This window comes from Cherax quadricarinatus, chromosome 14 (genome assembly GCF_038502225.1).
Source record: "Cherax quadricarinatus isolate ZL_2023a chromosome 14, ASM3850222v1, whole genome shotgun sequence".
In the NCBI taxonomy this organism is placed as follows: domain Eukaryota; kingdom Metazoa; phylum Arthropoda; class Malacostraca; order Decapoda; family Parastacidae; genus Cherax; species Cherax quadricarinatus.
Genome location: NC_091305.1, coordinates 24,396,812 through 24,414,409, shown reverse-complemented (window position 1 = coordinate 24,414,409; position 17,598 = coordinate 24,396,812). Strand labels below are relative to the sequence as shown.

At 39.8% G+C, this 17,598-nt stretch overlaps 1 protein-coding gene across 2 annotated transcripts in view; it reads right to left on the bottom strand.

Moving 5' to 3' along the window:
* Ten-a (tenascin accessory) overlaps positions 1-7,195 on the bottom strand; it is a 1,550,399-nt gene extending 1,543,204 nt beyond the window's left edge. For both annotated transcript variants that reach the window (XM_070084924.1, XM_070084928.1), the window contains exon 1: positions 6,879-7,195. The gene's annotated coding sequence lies outside the window, so the exon portion shown is untranslated. The remainder of the gene's footprint in view (positions 1-6,878) is intronic.
* Between the last annotated feature and the right edge of the window lie 10,403 nt (positions 7,196-17,598).

The window sequence follows — 17,598 nt, the reverse complement described above, 5'->3', positions numbered from 1 at the left end:
TAACAGTAACAAGTCTACAACTAACATTATCAAGTCTTCAAGTAACAGTAACAAGTCTACAACTAACATTATCAACTCTTCAAGTAACAGTAACAGTCTTCAACTAACAGTAACAAGTCTACAACTAACATTATCAAGTCTTCAAGTAACAGTAACAGGTCTTAACTAACAGTAACAAGTTTCATCTACAGTAACAGGTCTTAACTAACAGTAACAAGTTCCATCTACAGTAACAGGTCGTAACTAACAGTAACAAGTTCCATCTACAGTAACAGGTCGTAACTAACAGTAACAAGTTTCATCTACAGTAACAGGTCGTAACTAACAGTAACAAGTTCCATCTACAGTAACAGGTCGTAACTAACAGTAACAAGTTTCATCTACAGTAACAGGTCGTAACTAACAGTAACAAGTTTCATCTACAGTAACAGGTCGTAACTAACAGTAACAAGTTCCATCTACAGTAACAGGTCGTAACTAACAGTAACAAGTTCCATCTACAGTAACAGGTCTTAACTAACAGTAACAAGTCTTCCACTAACAATAACAAATCTTCAATTAAAATAAATAGCAAAAGTCTTCACTTACTAACAAGGTTTTAACTAATTACGATAGCAAACAAATCATCTCTCAATAAAAACAACAAAACATCCTCAACAAACGTCAATAAATGACAACTTAGCATTAAGAAAAGCCCTTGAAGTAGTGCTGGTGAAAGGCTCTTGTTCCAAGGAATAAGGACAATCTTTCATCTTTCTTTTCGAATTTAACCTGATTACCTTTCCCCAGGTTGCGTATGATACCATCGGAATTAACGCTTTCTCGTATGTAAATATTTCCACTGCCCATAAAATCAACTACCGGGACCAACTTCAACTTTAATAATGACTCCAGCTTTATCTACACCACTCTTGGCATGATATATATATATATATATATATATATATATATATATATATATATATATATATATATATATATATATATATATACATACATAAACCTGTGAAAGGCATGCATCGCCCAATAGTAATCAGGTTTTTAATCCTTGGATCAAGAGCTCTTCACCGATATCAAGGCATCTCCCATGAGGGAGAACTCAAACGAGGAAATGAGTGGTGACTGGAGTGAATACCTGTTGTGGTGAGTGCACACACCTGGCGTTGTATGTGCCTATGTAATATGATAAGTGGGTGTACACCGTGTATTAAGTATATCTATGTAGTATCTATGGGTCATGTGTCCGCTTTCACACATCATAACGCCGGCGTGCAATTTCACCCATCGTGGGGAAATGTTTGCACTTCTACTTTCTAGTGTCATGGAGTGACAATTCTGAATAATCCGTACAGACAAGACGATGAAGTATAGCCAACAGGATAGACCAGAGAACAGATCCCAAATAGAGAGCTAGACAAAATACGTATACGTTCGTATGGCCAGAGCGCTTAATGTTACTTTTGTGGTTAGGTCATTTTACGAGTTATTACAATATTTATTTTTATTCACAAAATTAACACACTATTATTACTACTATACTGTCGTTAATACAGCCACTGTTACCATTATCGCTACTGTTTCTGCTGCTGCAACTAATTCTACTGCTACGAAAAAAATTTAATGCTAATATTGGTAACCAAATTACTGATCTCTTACTTCCCGACCTGTTATCTGGTCTCTGCTTGTTTCTTAACAATGGCCCAGGAATTACCGAAACGTCGTTCATGAATGTTATTATTTTGTGATTTATTTCAGCAACGTCAGTGTGACCTGTTTTTATTATTATTATTATTATTATTATTATTATTATTATTATTATTATTATTATTATAATCACGGGGAAGCGTTAAACCCGTAGGATTATACAGTGCATTTTGGGGGGAGTGGAAGGTATTCCGGTTCAATTCAGGGAACCGGAGCACAGATCCAATTCCCTAGATCAAGAGCCCCTCACCAACGTCAAGGAGCCTCCCTTGAGGGGTATTATGATTACTATTATTACTATTATTATTATATTTACTACTATTATTTATATTATTATATTTATTATTATTATTATGATCATTACTGTCACCTACTTCAGCACAGCCAACACAATAACAATGGTGTTTACATATTGCTACAGAGGAAAACGAAGGAGTTTTATATGCAGGAAGAAGGAAGAAAAGTGAGAGTAGAGCGAGCAAGTACAATTCTTGAAAGATATTCTGAAGTCTCTTAGGGGCTGTTGACAACAAACTGTGCAACAGACGTGGTGTTCAGAGCTGTGCTAGTTGAACACTTTTTTTTATACTTGGAGAAGTCACAGGCATTTTAAAGCAAATTACTTTTGTTTTTGTTTTTTTGGGTAGGAGAAACACTTTAATTTTTTAATGTTAGGGAAAAAACGATTTTTCTAAAGTAGGCAGAAATTATGAAAAAAAAAAAAAATTAAGGTAAGAGAAACGGTCACAGCTATTTTAAATTTAGTGAAAGAGTCGAAACTTTATGCTGGGAAAAAGATACTCAATACTTAGACAACCTGAGACTCATGTTCTTTTTGTGGTATTATATATATATATATATATATATATATATATATATATATATATATATATATATATATATATATATATATATATATATATATATAAAAACACACACACACACACACACACAAACACACACACACAAGCGATATAGTGGAGGCAGGATCCATACATAGCTTTAAGCAGAGGTACGATAAAGCTCATGGTTAAGGGAGAGTGGCCTAGTAGCGACCAGTGAAGAGGCGGGGCCAGGAGCTTGGACTCGACCCCTGCAACCTCAACTAGGTGAGTACAACTAGGTGAGTACACACACACACACACACACACACACACACACACACACACATATCCAAACCATACCACGGGTGGGATTTGAACCCGTGGTCAGAGAGTCTCAAAACTCCAGACCGTCGCGTTAGCCACAGTTTTGAGACTCTCTGACCACGGGTTCAATTCCCGCCCGTGGTATGGTTTGTTTGCAATCGTGTCATTACGATTTCGTGAGTCATATATATATCCACCTAGAGTCTACTGGAGAGTGTTCTCAGAGTCAACACCCCGCGTCCCGGTCTCATACTAGCCCTTCCAGTAAATGATCTCATCAACTAGGGTGTTCATGCTAGCCATACGAAGTTTAGCGTATGCACCACAGCCTTGCTAATGAGGAACTAATTTGAGAAACCTGTAAAGTTCTCTCTTGAAGACAGCCGTGGCTCTCTTGGTAATCCCCCTAATGTATGAAGGGAAAGTATTGAAAACTCTTGGTCCTTTCACACTATGGAATTTTCACCTAATGTACTTAGTTCAAGCCTGCTTTTCCTCAGTAATTTAGATGTTTGACTGTATTTATGCGAGTAGCGAAGGTTCTCTGCACATTCTCCAGGTCTGCAATTTCACCTGCCTTTAACGGAATACAGAAATATTCAAGCCTAGGAAGAACAATTGGCTTGAAGAGAATCATCACTGCTTAGGCATCTTTTGTTTTGAATTTTCTAGTGCGTGTACTCACCCAACTATGGTTACAGAGGCCGAGCCCAAGCGACTTACTACAGCATTATTTAACCACGTCAGCCGGACTAGACTGGGATGGGAGTAGAAGCATCACTACTTAAAAATGAGTTGACCCCCCCTATGACCTTTGCAGTAACTTCTATTGACTTGTGTTTACACTGCCGTGTTGAAATTAAATTTCATTCGGACAAATGAAGTTTGGAACTGATGCAATGAGATTAGATTTCACAATTTGTCGTTTAATGCAATTATCAGATTAAGCGGCTAGTTTGCAATTAAGGAAACCTTTATTGTGGTCATCGTCATATACACGAGAGAACGCATCACTACTTTTTATACGGACTTATATGAACTGCTTTTGTCACCAACGTAGAGTGTATCGAGATATTGTATGTTAACAAGGAAGAGATATTCAATGTCCGAGTGATTATGAGATTAGTTTAATGATCATTCTGTTGATAGTGGTATTTTAGTGATACCGCGAAAAAGAAGTTAATAACAGCACTGCTATGTTTTGTTATCAAGTCACAATGCAGACACAGATTTGCATAAAACTGACAAAAAAAGACAAAATATTGAATCGAACCTAAGTATTTAAAAACTGTTTTCCTGAAAGACCTTTCAAATTTAACACGATAAGTCAACGAAAGTTTCGCCGTCGTTCATGATCAGGCCTCTGTAAAAAGTTATCACACTGACTTAACTAATTCATTTAAGTACACGAGATGACATGATGTATCGCAACATTATGGTCTCAAAATTTTAATATAATATTGATTCTTGTAATATATATATATATATATATATATATATATATATATATATATATATATATATATATATATATATATACATATGATTTAAAATCACGTGTTTCGTGATTTCATTGCTATATAGACTGCTTGCTGAGGCGGGTATTCAAACAGGATGGGGCTGAAATTAATCCTTGAGATACCACAGCCACGAGTGTCCTCGGGCCAAGACAAACACATAGCTACGTGCTGTGTGCTTGGTTCTTGTAGGATCAGTGGCGTAGTGGTAAGGTGATACGTACATTGTGCTGCCTCTAGAGGCAGTACAAGGTTCGTAGGGTCTACTGGCCTGCCGCAGTTTGGTAAATGATTTAAAATTACTTGTTTCGTGATTTCATTGTTATATATATATATATATATATATATATATATATATATATATATATATATATATATATATATATATATATATATATATATATATATATATATCGTGTCGAATATGCATAATTGGTCATTTAGCAAGAACTCATTTAAAAATAAGTCCTTTCTAAAATTTTCTCATGTACGTTTAAAGACATTTTTTCAATTATGTTAATATAAAAATTAATGATTTTGTACCAAAAGAACATTAGAAAACTTACCTAACCTTATTATAACAAGCGCAATTTAATTTAGCCTAATCTAACTAAATATATTTTAGATAAGTTTACAATAATTTAATAATAAACAAACATAATGAAATATATATTTTTCGTCAGGTTCAAAGTGATTTTTGCGAAATTATTGCCTACACAAATTTTCGCTTGTCTTATTCGGCAAGAAGAGCGTTGCTATTTAAGCCAAAATCGCAAGTTTTACCTCTTCGGCACGACATATATATATATATATATATATATATATATATATATATATATATATATATATATATATATATATATATATATATATATATATGTCGTGCCGAATAGTCAGAACTTGCGATCTTGGCTTAAATAGCAACGTTCATCTTGCCATATAGGACAAGTGAAAATTTGTGTATGCAATAATTTCGCCAAAATCATTCTGAACCTAACGAAAAAAATACATTTCACTGTATTTGCTTAGTATTAAATTATTGTAAACAAATCTAAAATATATTTAGTTGGGTTAGGCTAAAATAAATTGCTCTTGTTATAATAAGGTTAGGTAAGTTTTCTAAGATTCATTTGGAGCAAAATTAAAAACTTTTACATTAACATTAATGAGAACAATATATCTCTAAACGTATAAGAGAAAATTTTAGAAAGGACTTAATTTTAAATGAGTTCTTGCTAATTGACCAGTTTTACATATTCGCCACGACATATATATATATATATATATATATATATATATATATATATATATATATATATATATATATATATATATATATATACACACACACACACGAGCAAAAAAACTAAGGTAACCCTTTCTTTTGATTTCCAAGAATTACCTCCTTTTTATTCCAATTTAGTGGTATCATTCTGTGAACGGATTCCCTCGTTCAATATTCACATGTATTGGTGCAGTAATGAGGGAATGTCGTGCGGGGCCTGCAGGCGTATATGCGTGTCAACTGCTGAGACGTGTTTTTGTATTTGTACCTGGCGAAGGTGCGAACAATGAGGGGAACGGCGTAGGCACACAAACAAACTTCCACACAGACAACAGCACGTACAATACAATAGTTATGACTGAACACTACGAACACTTTCTGTACCTACACTTTTGTAAATTCACTCTCTCACTCCCTCTGACTGACTTACTCAGTCTCTCTCTAATGATCTACGACTCGAAAATCATTGCCACAAATAGGTGAAGGCAGAGACAAACGCACATACAAGTTTCGACAAAATAGACATTCAGCTTGGAACGAACTAAGATCCCGCCCAGAGCACACGATGGTATATATATATATATATATATATATATATATATATATATATATATATATATATATATATATATATATATATATATATATATATATATCCAGGGTATTTTTAATGTTACGCGCGGTATTAGCAGTACTGACGCTTCAACGCAGATTGTTTCATTTAATAACTTCGTCGCCAAGCAGGTATTCAACTATATCCTTTTCAATCCTGAAATTATCCAACTTGAATCCATTACACAGAGGTTTTCCTTGGTTGCACATCCTCACCATCTAATTTATATCTTTTTATTTTTTACACCATCTTGCAGTTGTGCACCTCGATCATGTCTCACCTCATCCTGCGCTTTTCAAGAGTGTGTTGGTTCAGCACGCTTTATCCTGGTTCAATAGATTTCTTATGAGATAGGATTATTTTTCCATAGTTCTAATTTTTTCTCCGAAGCCCTATAGAACAAACTCATCGTCTCCCCCCCCCCCTCCCTCGAAAAAAATAAAATTCGATCGATTCATTTGATTACATGAGTAAGGGGGATTATGTGATTGGTTTTTGGGAGTGTGAACTCGTGATTATGCCCACTGAATCTCCTGGACTCTTATCACCGAGGCACTGGTGCCTGGCATCAGGCACCATGCCCGACACAGCATCATAATGATTCTTCTTACCTTGAATATGGAGAAAAGTGTTGACACAGGCAGCAGGGCTTCCGCTAAGTCTCCCTTTGACCTCTGTTTCGCAAATCCAATCAGGTCTCTGAAATCCAACTGCTGCTGCCAACATTTATTACCTGAGGTCCTCTCATAATTCGGACGCTAAGTTAAACTACACTTGTTAAAGAAGGGGGAAAAAAAGCAAAGCCCTGGTAATGTCCGGCAAGGTCTGGATGATCACAGTAACACTATAGTTCAAAAGATGGGGGAAAGCACACAGTGTACGACACGGAGTGAGAGAGCGCACATCCGCTCACCAACACCACCGACACAACACTAGTGATAAATCTACAGCAAGTGGCATCACCGATAGCCACTCGCGGCTGGTTGCCGGCGCTCGCCACCGCCCTCTCTCTCTCTCTCTCTCTCTTTCTCCCACCAAAATGTTGCACATTATCGACGTTTTTTTGGGGGGCGCACTATGCGTTCATGGGGTGCGTTCCTCTTGTTATCTGCTTTTGTAAATGTTTAGATCGTCAAAAATTCACAGTTTATATAGGATTTTTCTCTCCCTCTGGTGTTTTCAGTGCCCTACGATGCCACACACCTGGATTCTGTTATTTTTTTTTAGGGGGGGAGGGAATTTTCTGCTATTCTATTAGCTGCGTAATTAACATTATTTATACTGTACAGAAGGATGTTTAAATACCCTAGTGTTTACACTTCAGATTGGATGGATCATAACTAATTTTGTCACTTTGGTTAAGCCCGGGTGGGCTGGATCAGTATCCGGATGGATACCACCCCTTCCCCACGTCCCCAACACAGGTATAGGTATACCATACTGTCCCAAACACAGGTATACCATACTGTCCCAAACACAGGTATACCATACTGTCCCAAACACAGGTATACCATACTGTCCCAAACACAGGTATACCATACTGTCCCAAACACAGGTATACCATACTGTCCCAAACACATGTATACCATACTGTCCCAGACAAATATACCATACTGTCCCAGACATAGGTACACCATACTGTCCCAGACACAGGTATACCACACTGTCCCAGACACAGGTATACCATACTGTCCCAGACTCAGATATACCATACTGTCCTTGATACAGGTATACCATACTGTTCTTGATACAGATATACCTTATTATCCCTGACACAGGTGCACCTTATAATCCATGACACACGTATATCATACTGTTTTTAATACAGGTATACCTTATTATCCTTGACACAGGCATACCTTATCACTCACACAGGTATAAATTATCTCTGACACATGTATACCTAATTATCTTTGACACAGGTATGCCATACTGTACCTGAAACAGGTATACCATATTGTACTTGACAGCTATACCTAATTATCTTTGTCTCAGGTATACCATACTGTACCTGAAACAGGTAAACCACATTGTATTTGACACAGGTATACCATACTGTTCCTGACACATGTATACCGTACCGTCCCTGACACAGGTATACTATACCGTACTTGACAGAGGTATACCATACTGTCTCTGATACAGGTATACCATGCTGTACTTGGCACAGGTACACCATACTATTCCTGACATAGGTATATCATACTGTCCCTGACACAGGTATACCATATCGCTCCTGACACAGGTATATCATACTGTTCTTAATGCAGGTATACCTTATTATCCCTGATACAGGTATATTTTATCCCTGACACAGGTACACTTAATTATCTCTGACACAGGTATACCAAATTATCTTTGACACAGGTATAACATACTGTACCTGACACAGATATACTATTCTGTACTTGACAGAGGTATACCACACTATCTCTGATACAAGTATACCATACTGTACTTGACACAGGTATACCATATTGTTCCTGACACAGGTATACCATATTATACTTGACAGAGGTATAGCTTACTTTCCCTAACATCAGTGGAGGCTTAAGAGCAAATGTAATACCTTGGTGTAATTGAGCCACTCCGATACATGTAGCAATATTATGGCATACGCAATTTATTTTTAAATTTATACTTTAGAGTATATTCATCCTTATAATTACTCACGGTGAGGCGAAATATAATGACAAAAAAATTTGGAGAAAACGTTCTTCTGCTGAAGTGGTTAGTTTATTTTACATCCAATATCCATCCTGTGGAAGGTACTCCAAGAACATATGGGTACACAAAAGACTTAGGAAAAAGGCATCAAAAGGGTTAATAGAAGTACATCTGGATTTATATCTATACAGTTGAATTATCCGGGGCAAACAAATTTAGGAAATTTGCTTAATACGCATAGTGTCTCAATGTCTTTAATGAGATATCTTGACGTATCACTAGGGTTATTATGCTTCAAGATAGTGACCAAAGGGCTGACCATATACTCTGCATCTGGTTTGGTCATCAACTGTGGATCTGCCAAACTGCCAGAAGTATTTGCAACCAAACCTTAGCCTGGCCGTTACAACATCAGTCAATCTGTTCACATTGCAAGTTGCTCCACAAACGTACTTATCTACGTTTGTTTTCGTAACTGGTGAATAAAAAAATAATGACCCATTATTTATGTAAAGCTAGTTTTACACTAAATTAATTGATAATATATTCACGGGGAAGTGCTAAATCCTCAGGGGCCATACAAAGCCTTGAGAAACTGTAAGGTAATCAGGTTTGATCCGAGAGAAGGGCAGCTCAGATTCTTTGGATCAATAACACTTCACCATCATAAACGCATTCCCCTGGAACAAAATAGTTCCTAGAGGGCTTACAATCTCATCACTCCTGAGACACGTTCCTCTTTTGTCCTTATGTTGCTCCGCCTCTTCCACTGACACAGGTATACCATCCTGTCCCTGGCACGAATATACCAGTCTCTGACACAGGTATACCATCCCGTCCCTGGAACGTATATACCAGTCTCTGACACAGGTATACCATCCTGTCCCTGGCACGAATATACCAGTCTCTGACACAGGTATACCATCCTGTCCCTGGAACGTATATACCAGTCTCTGACACAGGTATACCATCCTGACCCTGGAACGTATATACCAGTCTCTGACACACGTATACCATCCTGTCCCTGGAACGTATATACCAGTCTCTGACACAGGTATACCATCCTGACCCTGGAACGTATATACCAGTCTCTGACACACGTATACCATCCTGTCCCTGAAACGTATATACCAGCCTCTGACATAGGTATACTATCCTGTCCCTGGCACGAATATACCAGTCTCTGACACAGGTATACCATCCCGTCCCTGGAACGTATATACCAGTCTCTGACACAGGTATACCATCCTGTCCCTGGCACGAATATACCAGTCTCTGACACAGGTATACCATCCTGTCCCTGGAACGTATATACCAGTCTCTGACACAGGTATACCATCCTGACCCTGGAACGTATATACCAGTCTCTGACACACGTATACCATCCTGTCCCTGGAACGTATATACCAGTCTCTGACACAGGTATACCATCCTGACCCTGGAACGTATATACCAGTCTCTGACACACGTATACCATCCTGTCCCTGAAACGTATATACCAGCCTCTGACATAGGTATACTATCCTGTCCCTGGCACGTATATACCAGTCTCTGACACAGGTATACCATCCTGTCCCTGGCACGTATATACCAGTCTCTGACACAGGTATATCATCCTGTTCCTGGCACATATATACCAGTCTCTAATACAGGTGTTCCACACTGTCCCCGATATACACCAGTTTCTGAGAAAGGTATTCCACACTGTCCCTGACATAAACCACTTTTCCACGATGAATATCTTGATAACTATTTGTAGTCAGATCGCCTTCGTTTTCCACTCATCACAGCGGAATTTCTAATTGCATGACACAATTTTCCCCACAGCTGTACCTCCGAGGCACACACCTGAGAGTAACAAGTGGGATTATGTACATTCTAATATCTCGAAAAATTATTGAATGAAAGATTATGTTTTAATTTATGAATGGACATAATCGAGGTGAATATAAATAAGAAACAAGTTGCGTAATTTGACTGTACATCTTTACAAAGGCACTGGTAATTTTGTTACAGCAATGCATAGACAAAGAAGTATGTGCTTAAGGAACAGTGTCTACTCGAGGTCGTTCCGGGGCTCAACGCCACCGGGGTACTGTCCTTGACTAGGCCTCCGGGTGGATCAAGACCTGATCAACCAAGCTGGCGGCATGCAATCCAACGTATGAACCACACCCCGGCTAATCGAGCACTGACTACTAAATTATTCAACAGTGCCGTTAATTATAGACATCACATCCATGATGGAGTTCTGGTTAGCAGTAACCTAAAACCAAGACAACAGTGCATTAGTGTTCACAATAAAGCTAACAGAATTCTTGGCTTCATATCTAGAAGTATAAATAATAGAAGTCCTCAGGTTGTTCTTCAACTCTATATATCCTTGGTTAGGCCTCATTTAGACTATGCTGCTCAGTTCTGGTCACCGTATTACAGAATGGATATAAATGTTCTGGAAAACGTACAGAGGAGGATGACAAAGATGATCCCATGTATCAGAAATCTTCCCTATGAGGATAGACTGAGGCCCTGAATCTGCACTCTCTCGAAAGGCGTAGAATTAGGGGGGATATGATCGAGGTGTATAAATGGAAAACAGGAATAAATAAAGGGGATGTAAATAGTGTGCTGAAAATTTCCAGCCAAGACAGGACTCCCAGCAATGGTTTCAAGTTGGAAAAATTCAGATTCAGGAAGGATATAGGAAAGCACTGGTTTGGTAATAGAGTTGTGGATGAGTGGAACAAACTCCCGAGTACAGTTATTGAGGCTAAAACGTTGTGTAGTTTTAAAAATAGGTTAGATAAATACATGAGTGGGTGTGGGTGGGTGTGAGTTGGACCTGACTAGCTTGTGCTGCTGGGTCTGGTGCAGTGATCCATCCTTGAGTGGAGATGACCAGACTGGGTGGGTCATTGGGATAATCCGGGGGGTGGGTCATTGGTCTAATCCGGGGGGGAGGACATGGACCTGCTCCGCATGGGTCAGTAGGCCTGTTTCAGTGTTCCTTCTTTCTTATGTTCTTATGTTCTTATGATCTCTTTCTTTACCCATGGGGAAACCACCTTAGGCTGACCCTGCAATACCTTAACAACGCTATCAGTTAAGTTTCTTATACTACCAAATATAATAGCCTAGTATAACTCTGATCATCAATACGTCTTCTTGACTTTATACACTACACAGTATGCCTACACGACAAGAGAACTTGTCTCCGTAAACCAGGTCAGAAGTAAGCTCTTTCTACCAAGGCATTTTGTTGCACTTCAGTGCCAGGAGCGAGGCACTGGTGCTCACCTCTCCCGTGAGCCACAGTTCTATACTACTTTTCTTAATAAATTACTAATAATATCTCCAAATCACTGTTTTATGGGCAATATAATAATAATTAAAATAACAGTAATAATTTTTATTTCAATAAGTACATGTACAAGGTATACAGCCCCAGCTGACATCAATGACATACCACTATACAGAAAGCCGCCCCTTGTTATGCAGAGTATTATTTCTGGTAAATTAGGTCAGTTTTGTCCCCAGGATGCCACACGCACCAATCGACTAACACCCAGGTGCCTATTTTCACTGCTAGGTGAACAGAGACAACAGATGTCTTAAGGAAACACGTCCTAATGTTTCCACCAGTACCGGCAATCGAACCACGGACGTCACTGTGTCGAACCACGGACGTCACTGTGTGAGCTGAGTACGCTAGCACTCGAGCAGAAGAAATCATTAAATTAAGAGACATTTACATAAGTTAACTTTGACCTTGTCAGGATGAAAAAGGTCCACCCTGATAAGGTCAGGAAAGTTTCACATGCACCTTCGTTGCTTATGTCGTAGCAAATACAAGTCCACTTACACCTGCTTACAAAAGAAATTTAAATTATGCCTCGATAATATCTTTTGTTAATCTAATTACATGACATTCATACATAAATTCAGTTTGAGTTTTTTCCCACAATAATCATTTTACAATCATTATAATTTCAATATTTTTGTTGGGAAGCTCTAAAATATAAGCAATATGTTCAAGAAGGAAAAGATTTTTGCCCTTGATAAATGTGTCTGGATACTCACAACTGACAGTCTGTTTGCAGTAAAATAAATTTTACCTGGACATTTTAGCCTCTACGGTTGTAACGCTTTCGATGAATAATAATAATAATAATAATAATAATAATAATAATAATAATAATAATAATAATAATAATAATAATAATAGTGATAATAATAATAATAATAGCCTAACTTAACTCAATCCAAACTGCTTTATCGCATCCCAAAGCACACCCTGTCCAAAACAGAGCTATGGAATATAACCAAAAAAGGGAAGAGGTAATATCAGCCGGGTAAACAGAGGATACTGGTGTCACTGACAACGGGAGCAAATGCAAAAAAAAAAAAAAAAAAAAAAAATAACTAATTTTTGGTTCACGATAATAGGTTGTTTTCAAAATTCTTTTTCATCCTCAGCAACACTGTTTGATGAAGCCGAATCCATGCTTTCTCTTTTTTCCCCCCTTATTTTTTCCCCCTTATATTTTCCTTTATTTTTATCCTTATTTTTCTCCTTATTTTTTCACTTATATAGTCCTTAATTTTTTTCCCCAAATTTTCTCATTTCTTCCCTTATTTTTTATGTTCTAAACCTTCACTTTTTTAACGACTTTCCCTTTTTTTTCCCCTGATAATCAGCTTTACTATCATCATTTTTTTTACACTGGGGGAAAAAATTCAGCATGAAAACTTATAATATACAACAAAGAGAATTAGTATTATCATAATTAGGCATTAAAATTGATATAAAAAATACTTCATTAATAATTAAATAATCCGATATAACACTGAATACGTTTCTTGAAACCTTGAAATTATTATTGTTTAACATTATATTAAATGGTTATGTATAATTATTATTATTACACAGATTATAATTATAAAAACAATATGGCAATGAAAATGTGTAATACAGGTAATTGCCACAATTATACTTGTGTTGCGGCAATTACACCTCACTAGTGACAAATTACACACAATATAATTATAATAACGCATCTTATTAACAAATTACATTAAAAATAATGTTTGGAATTCATTTTAAACTTCAGTGATCGTTAGCTTTCATTAATTCACAAGGAAGTGTTCTGTTTCGTTCCATTTGGCTAAATTTCTCCGGACTCGGCTGAACCGGCGAATGTAGGAACACAGGCAACACGAGGGTAGGAACACAGACAACACGAGGGTAGGAACACAGGCAACACGAGGGTAGGAACACAGGCAACACGAGGGTAGGAACACAGGCAACACGAGGGTAGGAACACAGGCAACACGAGGGTAGGAACACAGACAACACGAGGGTAGGAACACAGACAACACGAGGGTAGGAACACAGGCAACACGAGGGTAGGAACACAGGCAACACGAGGGTAGGAACACAGACAACACGAGGGTAGGAACACAGACAACAAGAGGGTAGGAACACAGGCAACACGAGGGTAGGAACACAGACAACACGAGGGTAGGAACACAGACAACAAGAGGGTAGGAACACAGACAACACGAGGGTAGGAACACAGACAACACGAGGGTAGGAACATAGGCAACACGAGGGTAGGAACACAGGCAACACGAGGGTAGGAACACAGGCAACACGAGGGTAGGAACACAGGCAACACGAGGGTAGGAACACAGACAACACGAGGGTAGGAACACAGGCAACACGAGGGTAGGAACACAGACAACACGAGGGTAGGAACACAGACAACAAGAGGGTAGGAACACAGACAACACGAGGGTAGGAACACAGACAACAAGAGGGTAGGAACACAGACAACACGAGGGTAGGAACACAGACAACACGACGGTAGGAACACAGACAACACGAGGGTAGGAACACAGGCAACACGAGGGTAGGAACACAGACAACACGAGGGTAGGAGCACAGGCAACACGAGGGTAGGAACACAGGCAACACGAGGGTAGGAACACAGACAACACGAGGGTAGGAACACAGACAACACGAGGGTAGGAACACAGACAACACGAGGGTAGGAACACAGACAACAAGAGGGTAGGAACACAGGCAACACGAGGGTAGGAACACAGACAACACGAGGGTAGGAACACAGACAACACGAGGGTAGGAACACAGGCAACACGAGGGTAGGAACACAGACAACACGAGGGTAGGAACACAGACAACACGAGGGTAGGAACACAGACAACACGAGGGTAGGAACACAGACAACACGAGGGTAGGAACACAGGCAACACGAGGGTAGGAACACAGACAACACGAGGGTAGGAACACAGACAACACGAGGGTAGGAACACAGACAACACGAGGGTAGGAACACATACAACACGAGGGTAGGAACACAGGCAACACGAGGGTAGGAACACAGGCAACACGAGGGTAGGAACACAGGCAACACGAGGGTAGGAACACAGACAACACGAGGGTAGGAACACAGACAACACGAGGGTAGGAACACAGGCAACACGAGGGCAGGTACACAGACAACACGAGGGTAGGGACACAGACAACACGAGGGTAGGTACACAGACAACACGAGTGTAGGCACACAGACAACACCAGGGTAAGTACACAGACAACACGAGGGTAGGTACACAGACAACACCAGGGTAGGGACACAGACAACACGAAGGCAGGTAAACAGACAACACGAGAACAGGAACACAGACATCACGAGGACAACAACACAGACAACACAAGGACAACAGCACAGACAACACCAGGACAACAACACAGATGAACCAGCAAGATTGGACCTTGTGTTCACCCTGGGCAGCTCAGATATTGAGGACATCAAGTATGAGAGTCCCCTAGGAGCTAGCGACCACGTGGTTCTGTGCTTTGTATACATAGTAGAGCTGCAAGTGGAGAGAATAACAGGAGTTGAATGGGAAAAGCCTGACTATAAAAGAGGGGACTACATAGGGTTGAAGAACTTCCTGTGGGAGGTCCAGTGGGACAGAGAACTGGCAGGAAAGCCAGTAAATGAAATGATGGAATATGTAACAACAAAATGCAAGGAGGCAGTGGAAAGGTTTATTCCCAAGGGCAACAGTAACAACGGGAAGACCAGAACGAGCCCATGGTTTACCCGACGGCGTAAGGAGGCAAAAACAAAGTGCAATAGAGAATGGAAAAAGTACAGAAGGCAGAGAACACACGAAAATAGGGAGATCAGTCGCAGAGCCAGGAATGAGTACGCACAGGTAAGGAGGGAGGCCCAGCGACAGTATGAAAATGACATAGCATCGAGAATCAAGACTGACCCGAAACTGTTGTATAGCCACATCAGGAGGTGATCAGATTAAGGACAGAAGGTGGAGAACTCACAAGAAATGATCAGGAGGTATGTGAGGAGCTGAACAGGAGATTTAAGGAAGTTTTTACAGTAGAGACAGGAAGGGCTGTGGGAAGACAGCACAGAAGGGAACATCAAGAGGGAATATACCAACAAGCGTTGGATGACATACGAACAACTGAGGAGGAGGTGAAGAAGCTCTTAAGTGACCTTGACACCTCAAAGGCGATGGGACAGGACAACATCTCCCCATGGGTCCTTAGAGAAGGAGCAGAGATACTGTGCGTGCCTCTAACCACAATCTTCAACACATCCCTTGAAACTGGGCAACTACCTGAGAAATGGAAGACAGCTAATGTAGTCCCCATATTTAAGAAAGGAAACAGAAACGAGGCACTAAACTACAGACCTGTGTCTCTGACATGTATTGTGTGCAAAGTCATGGAGAAGATTATCAGGAGGAGAGTGGTCGAACACCTGGAAAGGAACAAGATTATAAATGAAAACCAGCATGGGTTCATGGAAGGCAAATCTTGTATCACAAACCTCCTGGAGTTTTATGACAAGGTAACAGAAGTAAGACACGAGAGAGAGGGGTGGGTAGATTGCGTTTTCCTAGACTACAGGAAGACCTTTGACACAGTTCCCCACAAGAGATTAGTGCAGAAGCTGGAGGATCAGGCGCACGTAAAAGGGAGGGCACTGCCATGGATAAGAGAATACCTGACAGGGAGGCAGCAACGAGTCATGGTACATGAAGAGGTATCACAGTGGGCGCCTGTTACGAGCGGGGTCCCACAGGGGTCAGTTCTAGGACCAGTGCTATTTTTGATATATGTGAACGACATGATGGAAGGAATAGACTCTGAAGTGTCCCTGTTCGCAGATGACGTGAAGTTGATGAGAAGAATTAAATCGGACGAGGATGAGGCAGGACTGCAAAGAGACCTGGACAGGCTGGACATGTGGTCCAGCAACTGGCTTCTCGAATTCAATCCAGCCAAATACAAAGTCATGAAGATTGGGGAGGGGCAAAGAAGACCGCAGACAGAGTATAGGCTAGGTGGACAAAGACTACAGACCTCACTCAGGGAGAAAGACCTTGGGGTGACCATAACACCGAGCACATCACCGGAGGCACACATCAACCAAATAACCGCTGCAGCATACGGGCGCCTGGCAAACCTGAGAATAGCGTTCCGATACCTTAATAAGGAATCGTTCAAGACACTGTACACTGTGTATGTTAGGCCCATACTGGAGTATGCAGCACCAGTCTGGAACCCACACCTGGTCAAGCACGTCAAGAAGTTAGAGAAAGTACAAA